Source organism: Strongylocentrotus purpuratus, unplaced genomic scaffold (assembly GCF_000002235.5).
Source record: "Strongylocentrotus purpuratus isolate Spur 01 unplaced genomic scaffold, Spur_5.0 spur5_scaffold_4, whole genome shotgun sequence".
NCBI classification, from domain to species: Eukaryota; Metazoa; Echinodermata; class Echinoidea; order Camarodonta; family Strongylocentrotidae; genus Strongylocentrotus; species Strongylocentrotus purpuratus.
In genome coordinates, this window is record NW_022145610.1 from 21,822,469 (window position 1) to 21,831,366 (window position 8,898).

The 8,898-nt window shown below is 37.4% G+C and overlaps 1 long non-coding RNA gene across 1 annotated transcript; it reads left to right on the forward strand.

Annotated features, from left to right (window-relative positions):
• The first annotated feature begins 3,424 nt into the window (after positions 1 to 3,424).
• On the forward strand, positions 3,425 to 7,740 carry LOC115929238. Its single transcript, XR_004066394.1, has 4 exons — positions 3,425 to 3,519; positions 4,646 to 4,790; positions 5,118 to 5,279; positions 5,722 to 7,740. It is a non-coding gene; the product is annotated as an uncharacterized LOC115929238 (long non-coding RNA).
• The last annotated feature ends 1,158 nt before the right edge of the window (positions 7,741 to 8,898 follow it).

Genomic DNA, 8,898 nt, shown 5'->3' on the forward strand with positions numbered 1-8,898 from the left:
AGCCCTTGAGGTGAAAGTGAACAATAAATCGGTAAATCTATTTTTAAGTCCGTCGCGGCAGTGGCGCAGCCTTGGTTTAGCCATGACATTAATAATTTTAACAAAATGTTTGTGTACGACATGGATAATGTAAACCTTTTCTGCATATTTTTTTAATGGCTTTGAATAATAAACCGATTATTTGCGTATAATCTGCCTTAATTCACTCACTGCAGCTTCCCGAAGGCTCATTTTGTTATTTCACTAGTGATAATAGATTTCAAAGTTGTCAATTGTCTCCTATTAGCATTCTATTGTTTGTTCAAAGAAGTATGATTAGACCAGCGATAGGAACTTATATATGTTGGGGCCAGATATAACTTTCATAGATTTTAGTAATAATGAAGTGAAACAATGATTATGCTAGTTACCCAGGTCCCCTGAAGCTCATGAGTTTTGTTCAAAACCTTCAATATGGCCGTCATGATCGATATCAATTGTAAATTTATCCTTAAAATTCACACACACCCTTTCATTTCATTTCGATAGAAATCATCGCTCCTTCTCTCTTAAAGGAGGTGTGTCCCTTTTGTCAGCTGAAAATATAGCATTATGTAAATCCTGGGTAAACAAAAGATAATACCAAATTAAAACTCCTCTTAAAGGCCCACTGCACTACTGGTAGCTACTTGCTCCCTCTATATAACAAACGATGCCTAATCGGTGACCATTGGTCCCCCATGATCCTCTCTTTCTTATGTTAACTGAGAGCTGAGTTGATGAGATAACCACCTGTCCAGTGACCTTGCAGAGCGGTCTAATCCCTCCTGTAAACTACGGCAGATAAGCTTTAAAAGATTAGAACTGGTAATTGCCCCTTTATTGAATTCTATCGACCGGTAGGAATTTACGATACGCGCTCCTTAAATTATGCGTCGAAAATAGTCTGATTTTCAGAGCCTTGTTACGTGCGGTCGTACGTTTTGAGCTGCGCAAAGATTTCAGCAGCTTAATTTTGACCATTACAAGAAGCGGGCTAGTGATGTGTACAAAAGCTCATATCATTTACAGCTCATTTTATGTATGTTATTACCAAAGAAAAAAGGTCAGTCAGTCACTCAATAGTGTCTGACAGTGAAGTCTAAAAAGTAAACGGGTAAATTTGAATAGTAGGGCACTGCTAAAGTTAACATTTCTCAGATAGGACATAGGTGACAAATTCATATTTTATGTTGGCAGTTGGCTGCAAAAGGGATACCTACCTTTAAAGACAATTTCATAGATCTGTTTTCTGTATTGTCTCATTTTATTCTAAAACATATTATACACATATTGATAGCATTATTTTGTCTTTATTCCAGAAACATGAACATGACGATTAAAACAAAAATAATTCGTCCTAATGAATGACTTTTAAACTACAAAGACATGGCCCCTTTCTCTCTTCCTACCCCACCCCCTCTCTCTCTCTCTTCCTCTCTTTCTCTCTCTTTCTGTAATTATTATAAATTATAATGATAGACAGTGGCGTAGTGTAGGCTCAGTCATGAGGGAGGGGGTATCAACCTTTGGTCGACTATGGTCCAGTGGCGGCGGAGCATCTTGTAACGTGAGGGGGGGGGGCTCCAACTAAGATAGTACTTTCTGGGTGGGGGAACGTGCACCTGCAAAGGAAAAGAATGCAACTTTTAAACATTATTTTATATATACTCCTACTACATTATCAGGGATGACTTTAAAGATTTCTCTCGACGTGGTCTAAGATAATGCTTCACCACAATGCCTTGCAGTTGAGTGTGATCGTCGGACGCGAGCTAAGGGAACGAGTCAAAAAATTGAAGAGGTCGCATTTCGACCGATTAGATCATATGGCAAAATAAAAAAGGGGAATTCTTTAACACATGACTCTATCGTTATTCATAACACTATGGATATTAATTAACATAAAACTTGAACCAGAGGGATTTTGACTTAATACACAGGCCTACTTCAAAAGAGTACCAATGAAACCAATGACAGGAGGAGGGGACGGGCAGGGACCTATGCGGTCTGAGTTTTTTTCTTTTTGTCACTTGGGGAGCTAATGGTATAAGGTAATAAGGTAACCTGATAGGGATCGGAACTGGCGTCCCAGAATTCCAGGTCAAGCAATAACAGAACAAACAAAAACAAAAATTAACCAAACAAAATGACAATTAAAACAAATAAAACCACATCGATCAAACCAACTAACAATAAAATATAAACTCGTCCTATGGGGTGGGGTGGGATATGTAGCACCTTGACAATAAACATCCCTTCAGCGCCCGCTCGCAGGCCCACGAGAAGAAGGAGGAAGGTATGACTCTGTGAGACCCCAGCTCTTATCTTGGTCACTACACGACTGCGAGCAACAGTCTTTTGGCACAAGATGAAAAATGGGAATAGCTTAAACACTTCAATCTATCGTTATTCATAACACTGTGGATACCAATTAAAATAAACTTTAACCAGAGGGATTTGACTAATACACAGGCCTACTTAAAAAGAGTATAAATGCCCTTCTTAATATTATCATGGTCAAGGAATCTACTCAAGGAAACTAGTCTGCAGGCACCCACTCCGAATTGACACTTTACAACAAATCCTAAAGCATGCATTGAGTAGAGTCTAGCTCTGTCAGTCTCTGACTGCATCAAGAGGTGGGTATTATTTCCTGTTATTTTGAACTATCATGATCTTTCTTTCCTCATCCGTGAGCAGAGTTCACCTCGGATAATCAAAGGATCAACAGACTCCCCAGCAAACACAAAACGTTTTTAGAACGTTTACAGAACGTTCTTATCAGGTTCCGTACGTCTTCGTCCATATTAAACGTTTAAAAAACGTTTATATAACGTCTAAGTTGGGACTTTACATTCGCTGCGGAGCTAGATCTTTTGAAGACGTTCAGAAAACGTTTTTTGGACGTTACAAATTAAACGTTCTTGGATAGGTCCTGTAAAACGTTTACAGAACGTTTTATTCAGACGTATTTTGTAGAATTTATTTTTTATGTCCAAATAAATATTTCTTAAAAAATACCAGCTGGCGAAATTAGGCCACATGCATACGCATGGGGGGGGGGTCGAGGTATGTCAAACTGATGCACTCCTGTGGCGTAGCGATGTAGGGAGGCACGTGCCCCCAATAATTTTGAGGGAAAAAAATAGAAAACATAAGGTGAAATTATTTGAAGAAAAAAGAAATATATAAGGAGTGACCCCTCCCCCTCACATAATGTTTGTGCCCCCCCCCCCCCCCCCCCCAGCCCAATCAGTCCGACCGCGCTACATCATTTATTATGCTCCATTCAACCACGTGTATACAAAGTGCGTACGCACCGTATATAATAGTACCACTGTATAGGTCAGTGAATCGTATCCAGCGCGAGCGCGGCCGGTGCGGCGCGCTCGCTCCACGTCACTAGAGCTTGCCGCGTGTTTTAAACTGACTGACGAGTTGACTGCTTGATGACGTGACTTCGAGATTTCAAATAATCTGTTAGACTGCGACACCGAGGTAAGCGTTATTTTAACATTTTGATATCTGTAAGGAATTTAAGCTTTGTTTGATTGATTTTGAAGCATGTAAAATGAAATAAAATATTGAATATTTGCATTAAAACTAAAAGTACGGCAGACTCTATGTTGCATGTGCAGGCCGTTGAAACTTTCATTGCATTGACTGGTATGGTAATTGGGTAGGCTAGGGTATGTGCACACATAACTCCAGGAAGCTCCGATGCCGAACGGCGTCGGAGCTTCTTGGAGTTAGTGCATACATAGCTGCGAGTTAGTGCATACATAGCTGCATTACTATCCTGGTTGTGTGTATTAAAAGCTGTGCTATTGATACTCAACATTTCAAACACCACTGTACAAAACTCTTTCACTAAAAATCGGTACTTTAGTGACAATTGATGACACCTAAATAGCAGTAGTCTAGTCTAATAAAATACAATTTGTTCAACTTACCGATGTTATTTTGTTAGAAAGAACAATTTAGAAATTCAAATTGTCTAGATCTACTGTCAAAATTTGCTTACAGCCGCATCGGCATGATTGTATTATGTGTGTATTGACTATTCCTTTTGAGCAAATGCTGCCTAAAAGTATTAACACGTAGTGCAGTGCTAGAGGTCAATACGCATAATAGCATGGACTTTTTGCTGGAGTGGGTATGTGCGCATGGCTCGTTACATTACATGGTAATCGGATGATTAAAACAGTTGAGTTGTTAACTTTGCTGTCTGGAAAAATCATGGAAAGTTCCCATCGGGATTTAAAATGCTATTTCGTGAAGAAAATAAGTCCCTCGACTACCAGCTCATTTCGCGACTTATTTACTCTTCCCTCAATAGCATTTAAAATCCCAGTGGAACATTCCATGCTTTTCCCTCCACCAGCATTTAGCAACTTTATATTATCCCACCCCCTATTACAACAGGCTCCCCAAACCACCTTTTTTGTATGGAAATTGTTTTTTTAGAAATATCGCGACCTAGATCTATAGGCCTATCTTGTTCTCAATTTCGTCTCTTTAAAAAAAATCTTTTTAGTTCAGATGACACATTATTTAAAGAAATTGATTTCCAATAACGTAGATTAATAACTTAAGGATTGATTTGTTTTATTTTTACATACAGGCAACTATGTGAAAGCGCAAAAGCATCGCCAGGAAGGCAGAGGACACGTCAAACCTGGTATCGGAAGATGATGCTGTGTAGAAGCGAAAGAGACGTCTTCCCCAGAGATTTAGCAAATCTTCTAGTGATTCCGGAATTGACGCTGGTAAGTATTTGTCTCTTGATGGTTAGTAGTGCTTGGTTCGGCCAGAGACGTATAATTTACATCTTATTTCTTGTTTTCTTCAAAATCCGACAGATGAAAACCTAATATAATTTATTTGGGATAGCTAGACCTGCTTTGTGTCCCAGCCATGCAAAATGATGATTAATAGATGTGGCACCATTCCGGCAAAACTGGAAATTAATTTGTAATCTAGGCATAAATTTCGGACAAGAAGTTTGCATTACCCAAAAGTTTGTTCAGTTTATGAGAATTCTTGTCATGTCTTGATATCCCTTTTAACATCTGCAATGTGTCTCTACTTTTCAGATCTTGAATCGGTTAGGACCAAAGAAAACAACATGTACGCGGAGGAACGATTAAGGCTGTGGCAGCAGAGATACCAATGCCGAAACTGAATGCGAAGTCCAAGTCCACATCACATTTTTCAGTTCCAACCCACAACTCCAGCAAGGGCTCGGGCTTCGGAAAGTAAGTTTTTTTTCAGAAATTCAGATAGCATTTCACAAACGAAAGTTTCTGAGGGTTTTTTTATCATCAGAACATATACTGTAGAGCGTATAAACTAACAAAACAACATTTGCCATTTGTACTAAGTTGCTACACTAAAATACTGTTGGATTGGATAAAAGAGGCAGATTATCTCGGCGTACATGTAATTTATTTCATCAACAAGGCATGGGTATAGTTTTCTTACAGAAGAGTCGCTTTTAAATCCTTACAGTATGTATACTTTGTTGGAAGCGCTGCACAGGTGTCGTCTTTGAAGCTGGGTGATATATTCCTGAAGTGACTAAATTTTTCAGCTATCAAACACATCTCGCCAAAATATCCTATTAATTTGCTGTCAAACTTTTTAATGACTTGAACTGTTATTATAATGTATTTTATGTGTCTGTTTTTTTCTTCTCAGGCAATTTTCAAGTGCAGGTACTGTGTACGCTGCAGAGGCTGGAGGAAGGGCAGCAGCAGCTGAAGCAGTTGGTACAAAAACTGCTTTTGTCCAAATCGGGAGCGGCCGTTGGTGTGGAAGACCTGAGGGAGCCGTTTACCAAACCAGTGAACACCAAATTTTCATTCAAGGTAGATTAAGATACCTTCATTCAGGGGCAATGCAAAAATCCTAAAACTCGTATTGAAACCAAATTTGACCATTTCAGCTAATAATGGAGAAACTTTATCAGCGACATAACAGTTTTGTTGGTGCATCTTTTTTAATTGAATTGCCATCATCTTGTTGAGAATGCAAGACAAAGTTGTATAGGTCTGTAAATTTACTACTTTTTGTAAGGATGCTGAAACCGATGGCCCGAATTCACAAAGGAGGTTTGAGCTCAAACCTTGGTTTTCGTACGTCATATGACGCGTTTTACGCGTTTTTTACAAACCTGGTTTGTAAAGAACAAAAGGAGGTTTGGCGAAACAAAAGGAGGTTTGAGCTCAAACCTTGGTCTGAGCTCAAACCTTGCTTTGTGAATTCGGGCCAATGTGTGTGCTGCCAAACTCTCTTATAACCTTGTCTTCTATATTCATAGACCCTTAAATTTGAGTATTTATATTTGCCTGTTAATAATTCATATCAACTCAATTCTATCAGTTTATTGTAAAAAGCTTTTTGTAGATTGTTCATGTGTTTTGTGTTGATTTTATATTTGAAGTAAGATGCAAGGCTTCTGGGAAATCTTAACCTGCCCACTAAATCTTTGGTCGATCAAAAGGACAATTTTTTACTGGGATTTAAAGGGGAAATCTACCCTAGAAATTTCACTGCTTCAATCAAAGGAGACAAATTTGAACAAAATTAAAAATAAGAAATGGGCAAACTCGGTAAGGAAACTACTCTTTTTTTTAACATTTTCTAGTAAATTACTCCCGGCTATTCAAATTGACAATGCTGATGACATCTTGAGTAGCTCTAAATTCACTTTGTGCACAAAATTTCACATTTTCTAACCCCCATAGTCAAAGCATGTTGTGTAGAAAGCTACTCGTCATTAGTAATCTGAACATACTCTGATTAAAAGCTGTGGAAATGTGTAACTTTAAGGAAAATTTAGAAAATATGAAATTTTGAGTACAAAGTTGATGGATAGCTACTCACAGTGGTGTCATCAGTGTTGCCAATTTGTAGAGCTGAAACGAGTGTAGTTTCCTTGTTTTTTTTGGCCGTACTTTCACTTGAAATGTGACTTCTCAAAATAGTCACATTTTTATCACTTGTAGAAGTTGATGAGAAAGTAAATACATGTACTCTTTTGAATAGTTATAATTTGCACCGGATGATGAAGCTAATCCTGGGTGGAGGCACATAGCTAAATCGGTTATTCACATGTATTTAATGATAATTTGTGACATTTTGTTAAAAGGTTCTGGTGAATTTGATATAGTACACAAAAAATTCAATCCACTATTTGGTTTTACCAAAGATCAAGACTTATTATAGAAAGATTTCTTAATCATTTGCTGGGGCATCTTTTGGCATGAATTGCCAGGTTCTGTAAATAACTCAAATTGCTTTTATAAAGTGTGTTACCAAAGTTGCTATATGTGTGCTGCCAAATTATTGACACTATTCAAAGTATTCATTTTATCTTGCCTTGTTTATTCATAGAGACATAGACCCGTGAATTATATGAGTATTCATATTTGCCAGTTAATGAGGCATATCTTCAACTCATCTATCATTTTCTTATGTTTTATTTTTAGATTGTTCATGTGTTATGTATCTATAGTTTTAAAGGGATAGTTTAGTATTGGTCAAACTTAACTTTAAAACCAAAACCTGCACCATCACGGTGCAAAGTAATAATTACAAACGGCCAAGTAAAGCCCCTGTTATTATTCAAAATGACCCGTTACTTTCAGTTTCTGCATTTAATGTTTGTTAAAATAATAATTAAATAAATATCTATATCAATTGCTTTTTAAAGAACTGTTCAGATTTGTTTTCTTCAAAGTAGTCTTCAAGCATTTTTAATATTTTGAATACAAATATATTTATGGATATTTCAGCCGTTTATGAATCGATATTGATCAAATAACAATTTATTCTGAATATTAGAATTGTATGTTCTTTCGGGGGCACTTCGGGAAATACCAATACTCTTTTTCAAATATACATGATGTACTGTATTGCCAAGCCTTTGTACATATTTTGTAAATATGTTTGATAATAAATTCATAAAATCAATCAAATACATGTGTGACCTAGCGTTTATTAAAAATTCACTGTATATTGGACGTTCTCAAAAGTTTTTCTGAACGTTCTTAAAACGTTTCCAGGACATTCTAGACGTTCTTAAAAGGTTTTCTGAACGTTCTCAAAACGTTTCCAGGACGTTCTAGACGTTCGTAAAAGGTTTTCTAAACGTTTTCAAAACGTTTCCAGTACATTCTACACGTTCTTAAAAGGTTCTCTTGGACATTATAGACGTTCTTTAAACGTCCTGGAAACGTTCGAGACGTTTTTAAAAGGTTTTCCGGACGTTTTTAAGGTTCTTAAAACGTTCTTAAAACGTCCCAAACGTCCGACAGGTTTTCTGCAGGTCCTTGCACTTGAAGGCAAATCTATAAAAGGTTTTTTATTGGTTCTAAAAACGTTTAGAAAACGTTCAAAAAACGTCCAGTTGGAACGTTCCAAAAGACGTCCAAAACCTACCACAAATGGACGTCTTTAGAACGTTTTCACAAAACGTTTAGGAAACCAATTTGGAACCTTTTTAGAACGTTCAGAAAACGTCCGATTGTTAGTTGGGTCTACAAAAGTCCAAAGGAACTGTTAAACAAGTATATCAAACATAGGGAGAGAGAGGGGGAGGAGGGGGAGGAGGCGAGAAGAAGAAAGTAAGAGAGAGAGAGTGATGGTGAGAGAGGAAGAGATACAGAGATGGTCAGAGAGAGAGGGAAAAGAGTGAAAGATCAAGGAAGTATTGCCTCTGACAAAGTCTACGTAGTCAGAGCAAAATTAATATTGGTCATATTCCTCTAAATGTAATTTTATGATAGATGTAGATATAAACCTTGCCAAAACCTTTTTTGTTGGGGGGGATTTTTTTTACAAAGTCAGGTTCCTTGTTATGGATAAAGACAA